Genomic DNA, 23,173 nt, shown 5'->3' with positions numbered 1-23,173 from the left:
AGCCATGATTCAAATCTGGGCAGTTAGCCCTCAGTCTCTATCTGTCTATCTATCTATCTATCTATCTATCTATCTAATCTCTATATCTCTATCCTTCACATGGGGGAACAAATGGCTAGGGAAATTACCACAGATTGGGTTACCAGTAATTGGTCCACTAGCTAAAAGTCTCAGTAGCCCATCAATAGGGTGAGGTTTGTTGAAATTCTGATAAATGATCCTAACAATACCTATTTCACTTCCAGTACTGGAGCATTTCCCTGCATCTTACCTCACTATAGACACTGTAACATGGTCTTATATACCACAGTTGTTGAATAAACATATATCAAAGTAAATTTCACTTCTGGCAATATGGAAAATGTGATATCGTGAAAAATTATGTTTACAGAACCCATGGAAGTGCTGAAAAATGTAAAAGCAAATACAAAGCAAACATTTAAACCCTGAGCTGAAACAAGGATTTAAGATAAATCTCCAGGAGTCTAAAACAAAGAAAAGGTAGGCAATCAGAATTTGTTTTAAGAGTGCACTAAAGCTACAAGTGCTCCCAAAGCTATTTGCCAATTTTAGTAAATTTAAGTATTGGATTTTTACCAATTGCAAGAAGGATAAGAGACAGGGGCTTGGGCCCAAGAGAATGGAAGATTGAGGAATGAAATACCTACATGTAATTGGGACCCTTGAAGAGCTAAAGCCTACATGAGATTTTGTTTATAAAACAAAAATTCAACTAACTGTATGAAAAAGATCCTTGTCTATCTCTGGATCCAAGACCACAGCCCTACACTGGTGAACTTGATGTTTGAATTTATACTTTCTATTCAGTCTGGGAAACACAAAGTTGCAAAATTACAGTAAGTGGCCAGCAGATATACCAAGATACCCTGATCAGCAAACGAAAACACAAATTATGGAGTTTAGACAAGTATAAGCTCCAGATCTGAAATTATGAAACATGAACAATAAATGACCAAAAGAATAAGGAGCACAGATAGCCCCCTGGAGACATGATATATTAGGATTCTTTCATACAAATTAAAAATAAACACGAATAAGCTTCTTAAAGGAATAAACCAGAGAATTGATAATATGACCCAAAAGTAAGATATTATCCACGAAGGACAGGCAGGTTTGAAGACTATCTATACATAAACTCTAGAGATGAAAAACATCTAATAAATAAAATTAAAAACTCTGTGGATAGGTTAAAGGACTAGGTGCTGCTGAAAGTAGAAGTAGTGGGTGTCTTTAAAGATACAAAGAATGTATCAGAGAGAGAAGTGAAAAATAGGACAGAGGCAGAGAGACAGGTTGGATAGACAGAGAAGACTGAATGTAAGTTTCAGAATAAGGAGAAGAAATCGAATGCGGAAGATAAAATATCTAAGGATGTACTGGCGAGACATTTCCACATTTGAAGCAAGTCAAGCAATCTTAGATTTAATAAGAACTACAGTCTTAGGAGAACAAGTAAAAGGGAAAATATTACAAATAGGAGAACAAAACTGCACAACAACAAAGTATAAGAGAGGAGCTCAAGTTGCCCATGACTTAAGACTTATTAACTGTTAAAGATAAATAGTGGGAACACCTGGCTGCCTCAGTTGGAAGAGCATGCGAATCTTGATCTTGGGGTCATGAGTTTGAGCCCATGTTGAGTACAGAGATTATTTTTAAAAATAAAATAAAAAAGATATTTTTTTAAATCTTTTTTTATCTGGATTGAGACTGACTTCTTAATAGATCAAAGGAAGTCAGCAGATGGTGGAATACAACATTCACTATGTGGAAAGAAAATAATTATCAGGCCAAAGTACATAAACAGTAAGGCAGTTATTAAAAAATGACAATTCTATTTTCAAACAAAAATCTGAAGTTTACTAACAACTGTCCCTTATTAAACAAAGTAAAAAAGATAGCAGAGGAAGAAAGAAATCCAGAAAAAAAAGTAGCTGAAATGCACAAAGGAACAGTGAGCAAGAAATTTTTAGCATGTGGGTAGATCTTTATAAATACTATCTCATACAAAATAGTATTGCCAAATTGGCAAAATACTCAAAATACTGATTAACAATAGCATGCAAGTCAGAAAGACACTGACTAGTTGAAGGTATTTGCATGATTCATGATGATGGGAAAGCTTTTAGTCAACTGCATACTCCACTGGTTCTACAACTTAAAACTAAAAGATTGATGATTGAAATAACAGAAATAGCTTGTATACATTCCCAACCAGGAGTGGAAAATACAGCACAACAATGAAACCTCAATGAAGTACCACCCCCACCAAAAAGGAGAAAATTTAATTAAGAGCAAAATAATCAAATGAAAAGAAAAAAAATTAAAATTATTTCAAATATATGAGTAATTACAATAAATGTAAATGAATAAACTCTCATTAAAAACTCAATCTTATTAGGGCATCTCTGTGGCTTAGTCAGTTGAACAACCAACTTGATTTTAGCTCAGGTCATGATTTCATGGTTTGTGGGTTCGGGCCCTGCATTGTGCTCCACGCTAATGGTATGGAGCCTGCTTGGGGTTCCCTGTCTCTCTCTCTCTCCCTGTGTCTCTCAAAATAAACTTAAAAGAAGGTCAATTTTATTTTTTAAATTTTTAGCTATGTACTATATTATTATACTATACTACCACCAAACATAAATACCACAGGGACCTTCAGATGAAGCATGTATTTTAGAAAGGAAAAAATTATTAGGAAGAAAGAAAGAGGATCATTACAGATAAGAGGTTGCCATGGACTGAATTGTGTGTTCCCCAAATCATATGTTGGAACTCTAGCCTCTAAGGTGATAGTATTAAGAGTTAGGAGTTAGGGCCTTTGGGAGCTGATGAGGTTCAGGTGATGTCATGAGGTTGGGGCCCTCATAACAGAGTTAGTGCCTTTGTAAAAAGAGACCCCAGAATGCTTGCTCACTCTGCCATGTGAGGACATGGAAAGAGTGGCCATCCACAAGGCAGAAAGAGGGTCCTCATCAGAACCCAACCATGTTGTCCTCTAGAACTGTGAAAAATGAATTTCTGCTATTTAATCCACCAGTCTATGGTGTTTTGTCCTGGCAGCCCCTGTTGACTATACAGAGGTATAAGATCTCAAGAAGATGAAAAGATTCCTTGTAGCATAGTTTCTATATAAACAAAATAAAATGTGTACAATACAAAATTACAGAAATTTAGAGGAAACTGATAAATTCACTACCTAATGGAATATATCTTTCAAGCAAAATAAAAAAAAAAAACGTTTGTGAGGATACAGAAAATCTGAAAAGAGCAGTTAGTACTGGCAGTCTAATAAAGACACACAAGTAATGAGTGAGAACCCACTCTAATCAAGCACATAGGAGGAACAGTATACAAGATGGCTATGCACTCACCATAATGCAAGTCCCACACTTATCAAAAAATCACAGATCATCTTACCCAAATTCATTGCTCTATATGTCATAACCATCAAAGAAAGTTTTTTTTTTTAATAGGAAACAAAATCCTAAATATATAAGGATTGGAAGAAAAAGAAAAGACTGCCATTATTCAAACATTCTGTTTTCTCAGAAAATAGCTAAGATAATTAACAAGGAAAACATAGAAATAAATAGGGGATTCAGCAAATTTGCCAGATATGATGTACATGTTAAAAATCAATGGCACTTCTATACCCCATCAACAAAATGAAATGTAATTTTAGAAGATACCATTTAAAATAACTATATATATCATATATGTAAGATATGTTTTATACATAATAAAGAATGAATTATCAAAAGAAGCATATAAACTTGATGGATAAAATGTCAGGGTTTTACTGAAATAAATTAAAGTAGGCCTAAATAGAACAAAATGCCATGTCTAGAGATGGAAAGATGTCCTAAAGTTGTCAACTTTCTTCAAATTAATGTAAAAAATTCAGTGTAAACCCGGTTAAAATTCCAACACTATTTTTCTCAAACTTTCCGAAATCAACATATGAATTCTAAAATTTATGTAGAAGGGAAGAAAATAAAAATAGTAAGCAAGACAGAAAAGGACTGCAGCCAAATGGACAGACAGAACACAAGGGCTGACTGACTAGAAACACACAAGACTTTTATAACCCTTGTCATGTGGCAGAGCTGGCTACCTACCATGGAGAGATGGAAGATTCAATACAAGGAGATGGGGAGACTGTTTATAAATACGGCCAAACAAGAAACGGGATCCTTCATTTGCAAAATAAACTAACATGAATTTCATGTGAAGAATCAAACCTGACAATTTTAAAAACAAAATAGAGGAACATCATTGTAATCTCAAGAGTGGATTTTTTAAAAGAAATACAAATCCATGAAAGAAGATTGACAAATTTGGTCGTTTAAGAATAAAACCTTCTGTTTATCAAAATGCAGCATGAAATTGTGTGTGTGGGTGTGTGTGTGTGTGTGTAAAAGAGAGAGACAGAGAAGGGACTCAGAGAAAATATAGATTGCAATAATTGGGGTATCACACATAGTTGGCAAAGAATCTATATCTTGTGTATATTTTTAAAATCTATGAACATTAAGAGAAATACAAATAACCCTGTGGGCAACTGGCCAGAATTAACAGAAAATCAATTAAAATTTAAATCAATTTAAAACTTAAAAAAATTTTTTGATCCCTAAAGTAACCAGGGATGTGAATCTAAAGTCCAAAGAGATACAATGTCATACTCATCAGATGGGTAAAAATTAACTTAAATTGTCTGAGAATACCAAGGTTTGGTAAGGCTGTGAAGCAATGGAACTCTTACAGTTTGTGTAGTATACACTGGGCAATCATTTTGCAGAAGAATTTTGTCTAAAAATATTAAAGTCAACTGAACACACCTTTTACTTAGCAATTCCAACTCTTGGACTATGCAAAAAATAAGTGTACAGAGGATTCAGAGGAATTATAAAAGGATCATTGCATGTATTTTTAAAACAGTAGATATCTCATAAATATCAATTAAGAGGGGAATAAATAAAGAATTTGTGACAATTTTGTAGAATGACCTATATAGCAGTGAGAAAAAAGGCACAGATTTATACCTACCTACCTACCGTGAATGAACCTCACAAATAAAATATCAAGAGAATAAAGCAAGTTTAAGGATATAGTTTGAAAACATACAAAGGTAAAAGGTGTCTTTGAAAACCTGCAGTTAACATGATTATTCTCATTATTCTTCATATTTTTAACAATATTCTTAAAGGTTAAATATTGAACCTCATCCTTTAAGGTTAGGGATAGCACAAGAATGTCTACTCATAGCACTTCTATTCAAAATGCATTCATAGGCCTTATAAAGCAATAAGGTGGGGGAGGGAGAAAGGAAGAGAAAAAGAGATAAGGAGGGAGAGAATAAATAAGGAGGAAAGAGAAAAAGACTTAAGTAGGTATAAAAATTGGGAACTAAAAAGTAAAGCTTTCTTCATGATTTATAGGTTACAAACACACAAACTAATAGATTAATTTAGCAAGATCACAGGTTAAAAGATTAAAGTACAAAATACTGATTCTGTTTCCACTACAAATAAACAACTAAAAAATGATGTTTAAAACATCTTAGTTATTAGTAGCGTTAGAAAAAACCCCTAGGATACATTTAACAAAAGATATGTAAGACATCTAGAACACATTAGAGATATGAACCATGTTTGTGATTGAAAAACTCTATATTTAGTTAAAATGTCAATTATCTTCCAAATTGATACATAAATTCAATTCAAAATTCAATTTTAACAATAGAAATTGGAAAGCCATTTTTCAAAAATTATATGAAAATGGAAATGACCTCAAATAGCAAGACAATAATGAAGAAGATAAATAATGTTAGAGGACTTACACTCTGTGATTTCAAGCTTATTCTAAAGCAAGAGTAATAAAGATCATGTGCTATTTGCAAAAGTATATACAAATAGATCAGCAGAAGTGAGAAGAGTCTAGAAATAAACCCACACATATGTCACAGGTTATTCTACGAAGAAAAAAAAAAGGTGCCAAAGCAATTCAAGGAGAAAAATAAATCATTTTCAATTAATGATGTTGGAAAAGCAAGATGCTCATTAGCACCTTTTAAAACACTTCATATTTATGAACTCATTTGAATTCTCACACAATCACATGAAGAAAATACTACTACTATTTCCATTTTTAGAGAGAAGAAACTGAGGCACAGAGGGGTTAAATAACTGCCAAAAGTCCCACCACTCACAACTAGCAGAACTGGAATTAGAACAGAAGCAATATGGAGAGTTCAACGCAAGTAGTATGATAAGGGAGGTATTACCACAGAAAGTTGTGTTGAGGAACCGGCAAGATGGCAGCTTAGGAGGACTCTGGGCTCACCGCACGTCCTGCTGATCACTTAGATTCCACCTACACCTGCCTAAATAACCCAGAAAACCGCCAGAGGATTAGCAGAACGGAGTAGCCGGAGCCAAACGCAGACGAGAGGCCCACGGAAGAGGGTAGGAAGGGCGGCGAGGCAGCGCGCGCTCCACGGACTGGCGGGAGGGAGCCGGGGCGGAGGGGCGGCTCGCCGGCCAAGCAGAGCCCCCGAGTCTGGCTTGCAAAAGCGGAGGGGCCTGACGGACTGTGTTCCCACAACAAGCGCGACTTAGCCTCTGGGAGGTCATAAGTTAACAGCTCTGCTCGGAAAGTGGGAAGGCTGGAGGACAAAGGGAGGGAGAGCTGCTGAGCCCCCTGATGACAGAGCTCAGTTTGGTGGGGAACAAAGGCGCTCACCAGCGCCATCTCCCCCGCCCATCCCCCAGCCAAAATCCCAAAGAGAACCAGTTCCTGCCAGGGAACTTGCTCTCTCCGCGCAAACACCCAACTCCGTGCTTCTGTGGAGCCAAACCTCAGGCAGCGGATCTGACTCCCTCCAGCTACCACAGGGCCCCTCCTGAAGTGGATCACCTCAGGGGAAGAGATCTAAGCCTGCCCCTCCTGCCCCTGTGCACCTTGCCTACCCACCCCAGCTAATACGCCAGATCCCCAGCATCACAAGCCTGGCAGTGTGCAAGTAGCCCAGACAGGCCACACCACCCCACAGTGAATCCCGCCCCTAGGAGAGGGGAAGAGAAGGCACACACCAGTCTGACTGTGGCCCCAGCGGTGGGCTGGGGGCAGACATCAGGTCTGACTGCGGCCCCGCCCACCAACTCCAGTTATACACCACAGCACAGGGGAAGTGCCCTGCAGGTCCTCACCACGCCAGGGACTATCCAAAATGACCAAGCGGAAGAATTCCCCTCAGAAGAATCTCCAGGAAATAACAACAGCTAATGAGTGATCAAAAAGGATTTAAATAATATAACAGAAAGTGAATTTAGAATAATAGTCATAAAATTAATCGCTGGGCTTGAAAACAGTATACAGGACAGCAGAGAATCTCTTGCTACAGAGATCAAGGGACTAAGGAACAGTCACGAGGAGCTGAAAAACGCTTTAAACGAAATGTATAACAAAATGGAAACCACCACAGCTCGGCTTGAAGAGACAGAGGAGAGAATAGGTGAACTAGAAGATAAAGTTATGGAAAAAGAGGAAGCTGAGAAAAAGAGAGATAAAAAAATCCAGGAGTATGAGGGGAAAATTAGAGAACTAAGTGATACACTAAAAAGAAATAATATGCGCATAATTGGTATCCCAGAGGAGGAAGAGAGAGGGAAAGGTGCTGAAGGGGTACTTGAAGAAATAATAGCTGAGAACTTCCCTGAACTGGGGAAGGAAAAAGGCATTGAAATCCAAGAGGCACAGAGAACTCCCTTCAGACGTAACTTGAATCGATCTTCTGCACGACATATCATAGTGAAACTGGCAAAATACAAGGATAAAGAGAAAATTCTGAAAGCAGCAAGGGGTAAACGTGCTCTCACATATAAAGGGAGACCTATAAGACTCGTGACTGATCTCTCTTTTGAAACTTGGCAGGCCAGAAAGAATTGGCACGAGATTTTCAGGGTGCTAGACAGAAAAAATATGCAGCCGAGAATCCTTTATCCAGCAAGTCTGTCATTTAGAATAGAAGGAGAGATAAAGGTCTTCCCAAACAAACAAAAACTGAAGGAATTTGTCACCACTAAACCAGCCCTACAAGAGATCCTAAGGGGGACCCTGTGAGACAAAGTCCCAGAGACATCACTACAAGCATAAAACATACAGACATCACAATGACTCTCAACCCGTATCTTTCTATAATAACACTGAATGTAAATGGATTAAATGCGCCAATCAAAAGACATAGGGTATCAGAATGGATAAAAAAACAAGACCCATCTATTTGCTGTCTACAAGAGACTCATTTTAGACCTGAGGACACCTTTAGATTGAGAGTGAGGGGATGGAGAACTATTTATCATGCGACTGGAAGCCAAAAGAAAGCTGGAGTAGACATACTTATATCAGACAAACTAGACTTTAAATTAAAGGCTGTAACAAGAGATGAAGAAGGACATTATATAATAGTTACAGGGTCTATCCATCAGGAAGAGCTAACAATTATAAATGTCTATGCGGCGAATACCGGAGCCCCCAAATATATAAAACAATTACTCATAAACATAAGCAACCTTATTGATAAGAATGTGGTAATTGCAGGGGACTTTAACACCCCACTTACAGAAATGGATAGATCATCTAGACACACGGTCAATAAAGAAACAAGGGCCCTGAATGAGACATTGGATCAGATGGACTTGACAGATATATTTAGAACTCTACATCCCAAAGCAACAGAATATACTTTCTTCTCGAGTGCACATGGAACATTCTCCAAGATAGATCATATACTGGGTCACAAAACAGCCCTTCATAAGTTTACAAGAATTGAAATTATACCATGCATACTTTCAGACCACAATGCTATGAAGCTTGAAATCAACCACAGAAAAAAGTCTGGAAAACCTCCAAAAGCATGGAGGTTAAAGAACACCCTACTAACGAATGAGTGGGTCAACCAGGCAATTAGAGAAGAAATTAAAAAATATATGGAAACAAACGAAAATGAAAATACAACAATCCAAACTCTTTGGGACGCAGTGAAGGCAGTCCTGAGAGGAAAATACATTGCAATCGAGGCCTATCTCCAGAAACAAGAAAAATCCCAAATACAAAATTTAACAGCACACCTAAAGGAAATAGAAGCAGAACAGCAAAGGCAGCCTAAACCCAGCAGAAGAAGAGAAATAATAAAGATCAGAGCAGAAATAAACAATATAGAATCTAACAAAAAACTGTAGAGCAGATCAACAAAACCAAGAGTTGGTTTTTTGAAAAAATAAACAAAATTGACAAACCTCTAGCCAGGCTTCTCAAAAAGAAAAGGGAGATGACCCAAATAGATAAAATCATGAATGAAAATGGAATTATTACAACCAATCCCTCAGAGATACAAACAATTATCAGGGAATACTATGAAAAATTATATGCCAACAAATTGGACAACCTGGAAGAAATGGACAAATTCCTGAACACCCATACTCTTCCAAAACTCAATCAGGAGGAAATAGAAAGCTTAAACAGACCCATAACCAGCGAAGAAATTGAATCGGTTATCAAAAATCTCCCAACAAATAAGAGTCCAGGACCAGATGGCTTCCCAGGGGAGTTGTACCAGACGTTTAAAGCAGAGATAATACCTATCCTTCTCAAGCTATTCCAAGAAATAGAAAAGGAAGGAAACCTTCCAGACCCATTCTATGAAGCCAGTATCACTTTGATTCCTAAACCAGACAGAGACCCAGTAAAAAAAGAGAACTACAGGCCAATATCCCTGATGAATATGGATGCAAAAATTCTCAATAAGATATTAGCAAATCGAATTCAACGGCATATAAAAAGAATTCTTCACCATGATCAAGTGGGATTCATTCCTGGGATGCAGGGCTGGTTCAACATTCACAAATCAATCAACGTGATACATCACATTAACAAAAAAAAAGAGAAGAACCATATGATCCTGTCAATCGATGCAGAAAAGGCCTTTGACAAAATCCAGCACCCTTTCTTAATAAAAACCCTTGAGAAAGTCGGGATAGAAGGAACATACTTAAAGATCATAAAAGCCATTTATGAAAAGCCCACAGCTAACATCATCCTCAACGGGGAAAAACTGAGAGCTTTCTCCCTGAGATCAGGAACGCGACAGGGATGCCCACTCTCACCGCTGCTGTTTAACATAGTGCTGGAAGTTCTAGCATCAGCAATCAGACAACAAAAGGAAATCAAAGGCATCCAAATTGGCAAAGATGAAGTCAAGCTTTCGCTTTTTGCAGATGACATGATATTATACATGGAAAATCCGATAGACTCCACCAAAAGTCTGCTAGAACTGATACAGGAATTCAGCAAAGTTGCAGGATACAAAATCAATGTACAGAAATCAGTTGCATTCTTATACACTAACAATGAAGCAACAGAAAGACAAATAAAGAAACTGATCCCATTCACAATTGCACCAAGAAGCATAAAATACCTAGGAATAAATCTAACCAAAGATGTAAAGGATCTGTATGCTGAAAACTATAGAAAGCTTATGAAGGAAATTGAAGAAGATTTAAAGAAATGGAAAGACATTCCCTGCTCATGGATTGGAAGAATAAATATTGTCAAAATGTCAATACTACCCAAAGCTATCTACACATTCAATGCAATCCCAATCAAAATTGCACCAGCATTCTTCTCGAAACTAGAACAAGCAATCCTAAAATTCATATGGAACCACAAAAGGCCCCGAATAGCCAAAGTAATTTTGAAGAAGAAGACCAAAGCAGGAGGCATCACAATCCCAGACTTTAGCCTCTACTACAAAGCTGTCATCATCAAGACAGCATGGTATTGGCACAAAAACAGACACATAGACCAATGGAATAGAATAGAAACCCCAGAACTAGACCCACAAACGTATGGCCAACTCATCTTTGACAAAGCAGGAAAGAACATCCAATGGAAAAAAGACAGCCTCTTTAACAAATGGTGCTGGGAGAACTGGACAGCAACATGCAGAAGGTTGAAACTAGACCACTTTCTCACACCATTCACAAAAATAAACTCAAAATGGATAAAGGACCTGAATGTGAGACAGGAAACCATCAAAACTCTAGAGGAGAAAGCAGGAAAAGACCTCTCTGACCTCAGCCGTAGCAATCTCTTACTCGACACATCCCCAAAGGCAAGGGAATTAAAAGCAAAAGTGAATTACTGGGACCTTATGAAGATAAAAAGCTTCTGCACAGCAAAGGAAACAACCAACAAAACTAAAAGGCAACCAACGGAATGGGAAAAGATATTCGCAAATGACATATCGGACAAAGGGCTAGTATCCAAAATCTATAAAGAGCTCACCAAACTCCACACCCGAAAAACAAATAACCCAGTGAAGAAATGGGCAGAAAACATGAATAGACACTTCTCTAAAGAAGACATCCGGATGGCCAACAGGCACATGAAAAGATGTTCAGCGTCGCTCCTCATCAGGGAAATACAAATCAAAACCACACTCAGGTATCACCTCACGCCAGTCAGAGTGGCCAAAATGAACAAATCAGGAGACTATAGATGCTGGAGAGGATGTGGAGAATCGGGAACCCTCTTGCACTGTTGGTGGGAATGCAAACTGGTGCAGCCACTCTGGAAAGCAGTGTGGAGGTTCCTCAGAAAATTAAAAATAGACCTACCCTATGACCCAGCAATAGCACTGCTCGGAATTTATCCAAGGGATACAGGAGTACTGATGCATAGGTCCACTTGTACCCCAATGTTCATAGCAGCACTCTCAACAATAGCCAAATTATGGAAAGAGCCTAAATGTCCATCAACTGATGAATGGATAAAGAAATTGTGGTTTATATACACAATGGAATACTACGTGGCAATGAGAAAAAATGAAATATGGCCTTTTGTAGCAACGTGGATGGAACTGGAGAGTGTGATGTTAAGTGAAATAAGCCATACAGAGAAAGACAGATACCATATGTTTTCACTCTTATGTGGATCCTGAGAAACTTAACAGGAACCCATGGGGGAGGGGAAGGAAAAAAAAAAAAGAGGTTAGAGTGGGAGAGAGCCAAAGCATAAGAGACTATTAAAAACTGAGAACAAACTGAGGGTTGATGGGGGGTGGGAGGGAGGAGAGGGTGGGTGATGGGTATTGAGGAAGGCACCTTTTGGGATGAGCACTGGGTGTTGTATGGAAACCAATTTGTCAATAAATTTCATACATTAAAAAAAATAAAAATAAAAATAAAAAAAAAGAAAGTTGTGTTCTTTCTGAAAAGATAAAAAGTGTTCACTTGGGAGACTATTTTCTTCCATGATTTTCTCTGGTTCCCTTTCCTCCTTTAGATGTTCCTGGCTCAAGGTGGTCCTCACTCCAGTTACCTCCCCTTCAAGAAGTCATGCTCTAGCAATCCTTTACTGCCCCTTGAAGGAAAGGTTACTGGACCCCTTTAAGCCAGGTAACTAAAAACCACAATTCATTCAATATAAAATACGTAATTTGAATAGCCCTATAAATATTAAGAAAATTGAATTTATAATTTAAATATTCCCCCTTCCAAAAAACTTTCAAGCCTAGATGGTTTCACTACAGAAGTCTAAATAAGGTATAAAAAATTAACAGGAAATCTATATAATGCCTTACAGAAAATAGAAGACCACTTTGATTGATCATTGTGCTGGAGGTTGTAGCCAGTGCAATAAGATAAGATGAGGAAATAAAAGGCATACAGATCAGAAAAGTAAAAATAAAACTGTCTATTTGGTGATGACATGACTGTCTACATAGAAAATTCCAAAGAATTTTCCAAAATTCCAAAAACGAAAACCCTTTCATAACCAATAAGTGAGTTTAGCATGTCCACAGGGCACAAAATAAACATTTAAAAAATCAATTTTGTGTGTATATATATTTAAATACACACAAATATATGCAATAAACATGTGGGCACTGAAGTTTTAAAAATGCTATTTATAACCACTCAAAATAAATGAAATATTTACAACCTATAAATATAACCTAACCAATTATATATATATATATAACCTAACTAATTATAATCTAACAAACATACACAGAACTTATATGCTGAAAACTATAAACATTGATCAAAGAAATCAAAGAAGAAGTAAATAAATTGAAGGACCATGAGATCATGACCTGAGCCAAAGTCAGATGCTTAACCAACTGAGCCACCCAGACACCACCTACATGGCAATGAGAAATAATGAAATATGGCCTTTTGTAGCAACATGGATGGAACTGGAGAGTGTTATGCTAAGTGAAATAAGTCATACAGAGAAAGACAGATACCATATGTTTTCAGTCTTACATGGATCCTGAGAAACTTAAGAGAAGACCATGGCGGGGGGGAAGGAAAAAAAAAGGTTAGAGAGGGAGGGAGCATAAGAGACTCTTAAACATAAGAGATTCTTAAAAACTGAGAACAAACTGAAGGTTTGATGGGGGGGTGGGGGGGAGGGTGGGTGATGGGTATTGAGGAAGACACCTGTTGGGATGAGCACTGGGTGTTGCATAGAAACCGATTTAACAACAAATTTCATGTTTAAAAAATAATAAATAAATAAATAAATAAATAAATAAATAAATAAATAAATAAAAAACCGGACATGTCAAGTTCAAAAATTGGAAAATTCAGTATGGTAAAGAAGTCAATTCTCCCCAAATTGATACACAAGTTTAACACAATTTCTATCAAAATCCTGGAAAGATATTTTTCTAGGTATAGACAAGAATATTCTAAAATTTATGTAGAAAGGCAAAGTAACTATAGCAACAAATTTTTAAAAAATAATAAAATGAAAGTAATTAGTCTAATTGGTTTTAAGACTTATTACATGGCTATAGTAATCACTGTGGAATTGGCAGAGGTAAGGACACAGAGATCAATGAAATAGAACAGAGAATCCTGAAATAAGTCCACATAAACAGTTGAAATGATTTTCAACGAGGTGCAAAAGCCATTCAGTGGAAAAATATACTATTAAACAAATGCTGGAGCAACTGGAAATCCATGGAAAAAAACAAAACACAACAAAAACAAACCCAAGAAGAACCTGGACCTATGATTCACACTTTATAAAATAACAAACCCCAAATGGATAAATGAATCATGGAGTTACATGTGAAACATAAACTATAAAACCTTTGGAGAACAACATAGAAGAAACTCTTTGTAATCTAAGAGCAGATGAATTCTTAGATTTGACACCAAAAGCATCATCAATCAAAAGACAAAGTGATAAAATGGACCTTATCAAAATGCAAAATTTTGCTCTGTGAAAGATACCATTAAGAGAATGAAGAAACAAAATATAGAGTAGGAGAAAATTTTGCAATCTACATATCAAAGGACTAATATCTATAATATTTCTTTTTTTAATGGTTATTTATTTATTGAGACAGAGAGATCACTCAAGTGGGGGAGGGGCAGAGAGAGAGGGAAAGAAAAAATCCCAGGCAGGCTCCTTGTTGTCAGTGGCTAGATCCCACAAACCATGATATCATGACCTCAGCAAAAGTCAAGATTTCGATGCTTACCTAAGTTACCCTGGCTCCCCTATAATATTTCTATCTATAGCTATAGACCGATGATATAGATTAGACATAGACATGTAGAGATATGGATATCTCAAAACTGAACACTTAGTAAACAAACAATTCCCTTAGAACAGGGACACTAGCCATAAAGTAACATTCCACTGAAAAGAATCTACAAATGGCAAATAAGCACATAAGATGTTTAACATCACTAGCCATTAGATAAATGCAATGAGATGTTCTATTACAGAATGGTGAAAATAAACAATAGGACACCAAATGCTGGCAAAAATATGGAGAAACTGTCACTTGTATACTGCTGGTGGGAATATAAAATGGAAGAATCACCTTGGAAGGCAGCTTGGGAATGTCTTCAAAAAATAATTATGCAACTACCATATGACTCAGAATTTCATTCCTGGGCATTTACCTCAGAGAAATGAAGACAAGTTCACACAAAAACTGGAACGTGAATATTCATAGCAGCTTTATTCATAGTAGCCCAAAACTAGGAACAATTCTGTTGTCTTTCACTGGATGAATGGCTAGATAAAGTGTTAATGGCTAAATGTACTTATCATACAATCCTACTCAGCAATCAAAAGAAGTGAAGTATTAGAGCAAAGGATATGGTCAGTGGTAGAGCATTTAACTGTAGATCAAAAGATATAAAGTATTGATACATGCAAATACCTGAATTAGCTTCCGGAGCATTATTCTAAGTGGAAAATCCAACCCCCAAATGGTGCTGACTACATAATCCCATTTGTATAATGTTATTGAAATGGCAACATGATAAAATGGAGAATAGAGTCATGCTTAACTTAGGGATGAAGACAGAAGTGAAGACAGGGTGCCTGAGTGGCTCAACTGGCTAAGTGTCAGACTCTTGATTTCAGCTCAGATCATGACCCCACAGTTGGTGAGATCTAGCTCCATGTTGCATGCTGTGCTAACAGCCTGCTTGGGACTCTCTCCCTCTGCCCCTCCCCCTTCAATAGTAAATAAATTAACTTAAAAAAATGAAGACAAAATGAAAATGGATGTGGCTATAAAAGCACAAGATAAAATCTGGTAGTGATGTTCTGTGTCTTGACTCTTAATGTCAATACTCTGTGGTATTTTACTACAGTTTTGAAGAACATGCCATCGTGGAAAACTGGGTAAAGGTTACCCAGGATCTCTCTATATCTTATTACTGAATGTGAATCTACAGTTATCTCAAAATACAAATTTAGTTAAAAAAATAAAGTGCTCAACCTTTGTCTCTTCCACCAGACCAATGTTCTATGAAGGACTTGAAAGGGCGGGCCTACGCCAGCCAACTCCATCTTGTTCTGTGTCCTTCACCTTGACCACGCCTCCTTCCCTTGAGTAACCACCCCCCTCACCCACCTAACAGGACTGGGACCCTTCCCCAGCCAATCGGCTAAGGCCACAGCCATTATCTCACCAACTGCCCCTAGGCCCCAATAAAACATTTGTCCTTTTGAAACTTGCTCTCTCTCCCTGGTATGTCACCGCTGCATCGGTGCAGGTAGGGGATTGAGCTCGAGCTAGCTCGAATAAAGGCTCTTTTGCTTTTACATGGGACTCGACTCCCTGGTGGTATTTGGGGATCACGAATTCTGGGCATAACAGACTCTGTCTTCCTTTATGCTATAATACCAGTACACTGCTGGGAATGTAGCTGCTAGAAAGAGTTTGTCAAATGAACCTCTACATTATACCATCATTTTTGTTTGCATAAAAAATTTGAGGAAAAAAAATTGAGGGACAAATTATCAAAGTCTTGACAGAAAAACAAGTGAGAAAACACGTGAACAGACAATTCACACACATGCATATATACAGAGATATAAAAATGGCTCTTAGCATTTCAAAAATATTCAAAGTTACAGATAGATAAATGCAAAATAAAACAACACTGACACCTTGAAATGATGATTGGAGGAAATGAAAAAGGATGACAATATAGCCTATTTATGTGGCTGTTAAGAATTAGGACCTTCTGGGGCGCCTGGGTGGCGCAGTCGGTTAAGCGTCCGACTTCAGCCAGGTCACGATCTCGCGGTCCATGAGTTCGAGCCCCGCTTCGGCTCTGGGCTGATGGCTCAGAGCCTGGAGCCTGTTTCCGGTTCTGTGTCTCCCTCTCTCTCTGCCCCTCCCCCGTTCATGCTCTGTCTCTCTCTGTCCCAAAAATAAATAAACGTTGAAAAAAAAAAAAAGAATTAGGACCTTCTGTATATTGCTGATAGAAATGTAAGCAAGAAGAACCATTGTGGAGAAGAATTTGCCAATACTTAACAAAACTATAAGTGCATTTATGTTTTGATCCATTACATTTAAGTTTTGATATGACTTCTAGCAATTTACACTAAAGATACACCTTCAACAGTGTGAAAATATACATTTACAAAGCTATTCATTGTGGCAGTGATTTTACCCACAAATGAATGAATATTGTATGAATGTATGAATGTATTGAATACTCAATTAATATTCATACATTGAAGAACAGTTCAATCAATAATGATGCAGCCACAAAATGGAGTACTCTGCAACTGTAAAAAACAAAAACAAAAACAAAAAGATGTGGAAGACCTCTATGATTTCTTTGATGTACTAGTAAATGAAAACAGAACTCTGAAAGAGTACCGGTATTGTAGTTCCTTTTCATGTAAGAAAGGAGGGGATATATGAAAACTTACATATGTCTCTTCATTTTGTGTAAAAGAACTGAAGGAAGTATGGATCAGAAATTAATGAGATTGGTTACCTGCAGAGAGGGAACAGAATAGGGGATTAGTGACATTTCTCTCCGTACATCTTTTTCTAATAGCTTTGGCTTTTAGAATGATGGTAATGTTTTACATACAATCAAAATGATAAGGTGAATTTAACCAGGATGTGGATGAAACCCAAATTGAATACCAGATGTAACAAATGAATCTGTTTTACAAATAAATTACATAATTACATAATCACAATGAAAGGGGGTGGGAAGGAAAAGAACTTAGCTTAAATAACTATGAAAAAAAAGTAGTTCAATTGTGTACTCTAAAGCTTATGACAAAAAGAACTGTACACAAATATTTTAATCTAGTTAATCTTTCTCAAAGCGTTAGTTTTACATTTATGCTAAGTATTGAAAAAAATGTGCAAATACATTATGGGTAATAAAAAACAGGTATCTCACTGTTGCAGAAAGACGTCACAATACTGAAATACTGAATTGTAAAAAAGTTTCAAATACTGAAAGGAGGAAGGCTGTAATGAAACTGTGGTGTTGGAATAGAATCAGCGTTAGCAATATGAATTTGTGGTTTTAATATATATGCATATATATCCAAACAGAAATAGAGATGTGTGTATATGTGTTTGTGTTAGAAAAACTACATACATTTCCTAGTTATTTCTACTGGGAAGGCCTAGATGCAATGATATTCTAATACAGCAAAAAAATATATCTATCACTCAAGTCTTAGTTTCTAACTATGATTCTCTGATCAAAGAAACCAGAGCTCCTTGTAGAAATGACTGGGTCTGGAACTGGGAAAAGTAAAATACAAAATGAGCCCAAACATTATGTGTACTTTAAAGTAAGGAAATGCTCAACAAAGATCAGAGCATATTGAAAGGATACAGAAACAACTTGAAGAAATTCTCATCGGCAAAATCTGGAATAATCTGAGCCACAAAATTAATAATGATTGTATTGTGTTATATCTATAGATAGAATAAATATCCTTGACTATATTACTGATATAAGTCAACATTCAAATACATACTTAAGGAAGAAGGAGAGCTCTGCCTAACAGTAGAATGATAATATATAAATGTAAAAGGATTAAAAAAAAAACAGGAAAACTACCATTACACCAGTACACAGTAATAACTACTGTAGGCAAAAGTCATCAATGAATACTAACATAAGTAGGTAAATATATGATGAGAAAAAGCGTATTTGACTAGCCTCAGAGTGTTACCTCCAGAGTATTGATTCATTGAAAAGGGAAAGATGGTAACTTTATAGTGGAGAAACCCTGAAAATATTACCTTAACCAAGTGATGAAAATTAATATCATCAGTAAAGACACATATCTACATCCTGCCCCCTTGATGATGCACTGAGAAGAGAACATCTTTTCTGATATATTCTTGCTAAAAATATATAACTTGAACCTAATCATGAGAAAACATCAGACATAGTCAAATTGAGTGACATTCTACAAAATAGCTTATCAGTACACTACAAAAGTAGATTATCAGAAAAGAAAAACATGAAAACAAACACAGATTTTTGGAGGTCAAGGAATTGTGGCAATTATATAAAATGTGAAATCATCCTCAATTGGGTCTTAGCCCAGAAAAAAGGACACTACTGGAAAAACTAGTAACTTATGAGGTTCTGTAGATTACTTAGTAGTATCAGTGTTAATTCCTTCCTAGTTTCCATATTTGTGCTATGGTTATCCAAGATGTTAACATTAGGGGAAGCTGGAGGAAAGTTATATGGAAATTCTCCACTATTTCTGCAAGTCTAAAATTATTATTTTAAAGGAGTACATTAAAAACAAATAATTTGAGGGGCAGCTGAGTGGCTCAGCCAGTTAAGCATCCAACTTTGGCTCAGGTCATGATCTCGCTTGTGAGAGCATGTTTGTGACCTCGAGTCCCACGACAGGCTCTGTGCTGACAGCTCAGAGCCTGGAGCTTGCTTTGAATTCTGTGTCTCCCTCTTTCTCTGCCCCTCCACTCCTCATTCTCTGTCTCTGTCTCTCAAACTAAATAAACATTAAAATAAATTAAAAAAATAAAAATAAAAACAAATAATTTGAATGAAAATGGCACATTAAACAATCCCAGCTAGATAAAATAACCCAGGGCAAGTATTAGATTAAGTTTGTGGCCTTCCCATTCAAGCCCTATTCTTAAAGGATTTAATAAATAATTTAAATAATTTAATTTATAATTTAAAGTAAGGTAGGGGGAAACACACAAGTAATTATATATTTAAATATATATGTTTATAAAATGAATAGAAATTATATTATAAATATAAATATAAAGATGTGATTGTTGACATATAGAACTGACAGGATGCAGGGCCTCCTGGGTGGCTCAGTCGGTTAAGCGTCTGACTTTGGCTCAGGTCATGATCTCATGGTTCATGGGTTTGAGCCCCATGTAGGATTCTGTGCTGACAGCTTGCTTAGAGCTTGGAGCTTGCTTTGCATTCTGTGTCTCCTTCTCTCTCTCTTCTGCCCCTCCCCCACTCACGCTGTGTTTCTCTCTGCTTCTCAAAAATAAATAAATGTAAAAAAAATTTTTAAAAAGAACTGACAGGATGCAATTACACTGTACACCTTCTACATTTTTTAGGGAAATGTGTTGCCAGAGAAAGCATAAGTCTGAACTAAAAAAAGCCTATTATTACAGGTTACAGAAATCTATGTGAACTAACAGAGGGGCCGATAATGCTATGCAAGACCCAAGGAAACCATAGACCCACTTCAGATGTAGCCAAAGAAGGTGATAGAAAACAAAATCAAAGGCAGAGCCAAAAACTATGTGGAACATTCTTCCCAGAGAGAAGAATCAGGGCTTATCTGTCCTCCTTTGTGACCACCCTTTCTCCAAATTGTTCATCAATGCCCTGAACATTCATGGTGGCTCCTTGAGAAGTGACTTAGAAACAGTTTTATAATAAACACACCGAACATGCCAGAAGAATCAATAATCATAAAATATCAGTGGCTTCACACAATGAAGGTTTGCTTCTTGCCCATCTCACACAACAGTGTGCATGTTACAGGTGCATGTTACAGGTGGGCTCCCCTCCACCACATATCCTAGGGCTGCAGAATCTTCTACTGGATCCTCTGCATCTGTCTAGGAGTGGGAGAGAATGTGTGGAGGGTCCCAAAAGAGGTTTGAATGAATCAAGTTAGAAAATGGTAAAGGAGACCTCTCCAGTATAACACTGAGCATAACTCATGGATATACCTACCTGTAAGAAAAACTGAAAGGGCCATCTAAATGCCCTGGTTGGTGAGCTTCTACCTGTCTCTCTCTCACACACAGATGCAAGGGGTTTCCCATCCAGTCTTCCTTTCCTGATGTTATTTACTTAAAAACTAAAATGCAACTTTTTTCACTCAAAATTATATTTTTGAAATATATTTCTATTAGTACACACATCTGGTTCATTCATGTAAACTATTAGAAAACATTTCATGGTATGAATACACTACAGTTTAAGTTACCAATGCTTTATAGGTGAGTATACTGGTTATTTTCAATTTGTAGCTATTACAGCAAGGCTGTGATGAACATCTTCTCTATGTCTCTGTGCGCCCACATAGGAGCATTTCATTTATATAAGTGAATGTACACACAAGAACACACTACATAATGTGCATGATTGCATACATATATATTTCAAACATGCATGCTAATCTCATATATTTATTTCTTAATAGCACTTTGAGTAGAAAGAAAGTGATAAAGGACAGATATAAGGTGGAAGCTTAAGCTAGAATTTTTTAATTGCATTTCTTTAAAAATACTAAACAAAAAATGCCATAATGTTAGCATACGTTCAATGAGTGGTGGGTAACTGAGTATCTATTATTGCCATCATGTTTAAAACATTTGCTCAGTAGAAACCAATGCTGCCATCTGAATTTTAATCACTGCTAACCCTTTGCAATCTCATGATTTCCTCTCAGCCCCAGCCACCATCCCTGTCTTCACCAAACTTCAAGGTGCATATTTCATATTTCATTTGCAAATTCACATTTCAGCCTCTTGCTTGACCTTCAAAGCCAGCAAGACAGGCCAGAAGGAGTTCAGAGAGCTATTAACCAGCCAGGTCTTTAAATCTTGTGCCAGAAAACAAGCTTATAGGAGACATTTCCTAGCTCCTTTTTGATGCACACAGCTGGAACACACAAATTGAAATGTGCCAGGATTTGGTTAATTGGGGGCACAACAGGTATAATTTAATTGTGTACTCAATTTTACAGCTTCTATTTTTAGAAGGCAAAAAAATAAATAAATATGAGCAAAGATGCAGAGTAAACATCCTGTGATAATTTTATCCTATCATTTAATTATGAGCCTTTCAGTACAGCTTTCTCTTTGTCAGCCTTGAAACCCTGAATTTCATTATGGCAGCAACAAGAGTTTTCTTTTCTTTTTAATTAAGTTTACTTTTCGATTTGGAGCTGATCACACTGACAGATGCTTTAATTCACTTGGAGGTCCACATTTCACTTTGCATTTATCTCCTTGCTTCTGAGAACTCGTACATAAGAAAATTGTCAAGGGATAGATGGGCCCTACAAAAATGCTTAGGAGAATACCAATGAATTAGATTTGATTGGAAAATATTTGCCTGCAGGCCCCAGCCTCTCTTCCCCCATAGACCAACAGTAGATTATCCTTAACAGGCTAACTCATCACTGTCACTGATTTTTTCTAGTGCCATATATTATCTTAGAATACCTATATACATTTCCAGAAATCCTTATAACAACCCTGCCTAGTGGATATTAATGTTTCCATTTTACAGATGAGGACATGGAGGCTAATGAATACATAAACTGCCCACCTAGTATGCAGCAGAAACAGTATGGAAACACAGGTCTGTCTGACTCTAAACCTGTCATGCCCACTCCACACATAATATAGCCTGTTTTAGAGGAAGTAGAAATAAACTTATTGTACAACTAAGACAAGATAACTAATGAATACAGCAAATACAGGATTAAATCTGTTCCAACCTATGTTGAGCTTCCCAAAATTAATATGTAATCACCTTCACGCTAGGTAATTTCAGCATACCAAGTTAACAAGCGATTTTTAAATATGTCCTGTGGCATATCAAAATTGGTTATTTCCTACAAAGTAGAATTTCAAGGGTACAAACCTTATCTTATCCCTCCTTATCTTTGCAGAACTGATTCATTATAACAAGGAAGAAAGCCCTTCTTTCTACAATGACAGACATGTGCAAACAATTTGGGGAGAAGTAATGCAAATCATCTAACAACTGATCTCATAACCAGGTTTTAGCACAGGTGGTTGCGAGAGCAAAATAGTGCCCTCTCTTTTTGGAAGGAAGAAAACAAAATGTAGCATCCTGACACTTCATCCTCCACCTAAGAAGACTTTCAGATTTTTCTTTTACATTAAGGTAAACATCTCAAAGATAAGCACAGATTTATCATTTAGTGTCTCCAAATTCCACCATAAAAGTCCGTACAAAGATTTAAAAGAACTTTGATATCTGATGGAAGGACACAGAGAGAATGTGCATATGTGTGCATGTGTGTGCGTGTGTGTGCATCTGTATATATGTACAGTCTTTTTTTAATATTTATTTATTTTGAGACAGAGAGAGAGAGAGAGAGCATGAGCAGAGGAGGGTCAGAGAGAGATGGAGAGAGAGAATCCTAAGAAGGTTCGCTGCTGTCAGCACAGTACCTGATGCAGGGTTCAATCTCACGAATGGGGAGATCATGACCTGAGCCAAAATCGAGAGTCAGACAATCTGAGCCACCCAAATTCTCCAAGTCTTTATTG

At 36.9% G+C, this 23,173-nt stretch overlaps 1 long non-coding RNA gene across 1 annotated transcript in view; it reads left to right on the top strand.

The window, feature by feature from the left end:
• Positions 1–22,886, top strand: part of LOC123384405 — a 35,833-nt gene extending 12,947 nt beyond the window's left edge. Inside the window, exons 3-4 of the long non-coding RNA XR_006595446.1 lie at positions 392–501; positions 22,546–22,886. This is a non-coding gene — a long non-coding RNA (uncharacterized LOC123384405). The remainder of the gene's footprint in view (positions 1–391; positions 502–22,545) is intronic.
• Positions 22,887–23,173: the final 287 nt, after the last annotated feature.

The sequence above is a fragment of the Felis catus genome, chromosome A3 (assembly GCF_018350175.1).
Source record: "Felis catus isolate Fca126 chromosome A3, F.catus_Fca126_mat1.0, whole genome shotgun sequence".
Taxonomy (NCBI): domain Eukaryota; kingdom Metazoa; phylum Chordata; class Mammalia; order Carnivora; family Felidae; genus Felis; species Felis catus.
This window is presented reverse-complemented; position numbering and strand designations above follow the sequence as displayed.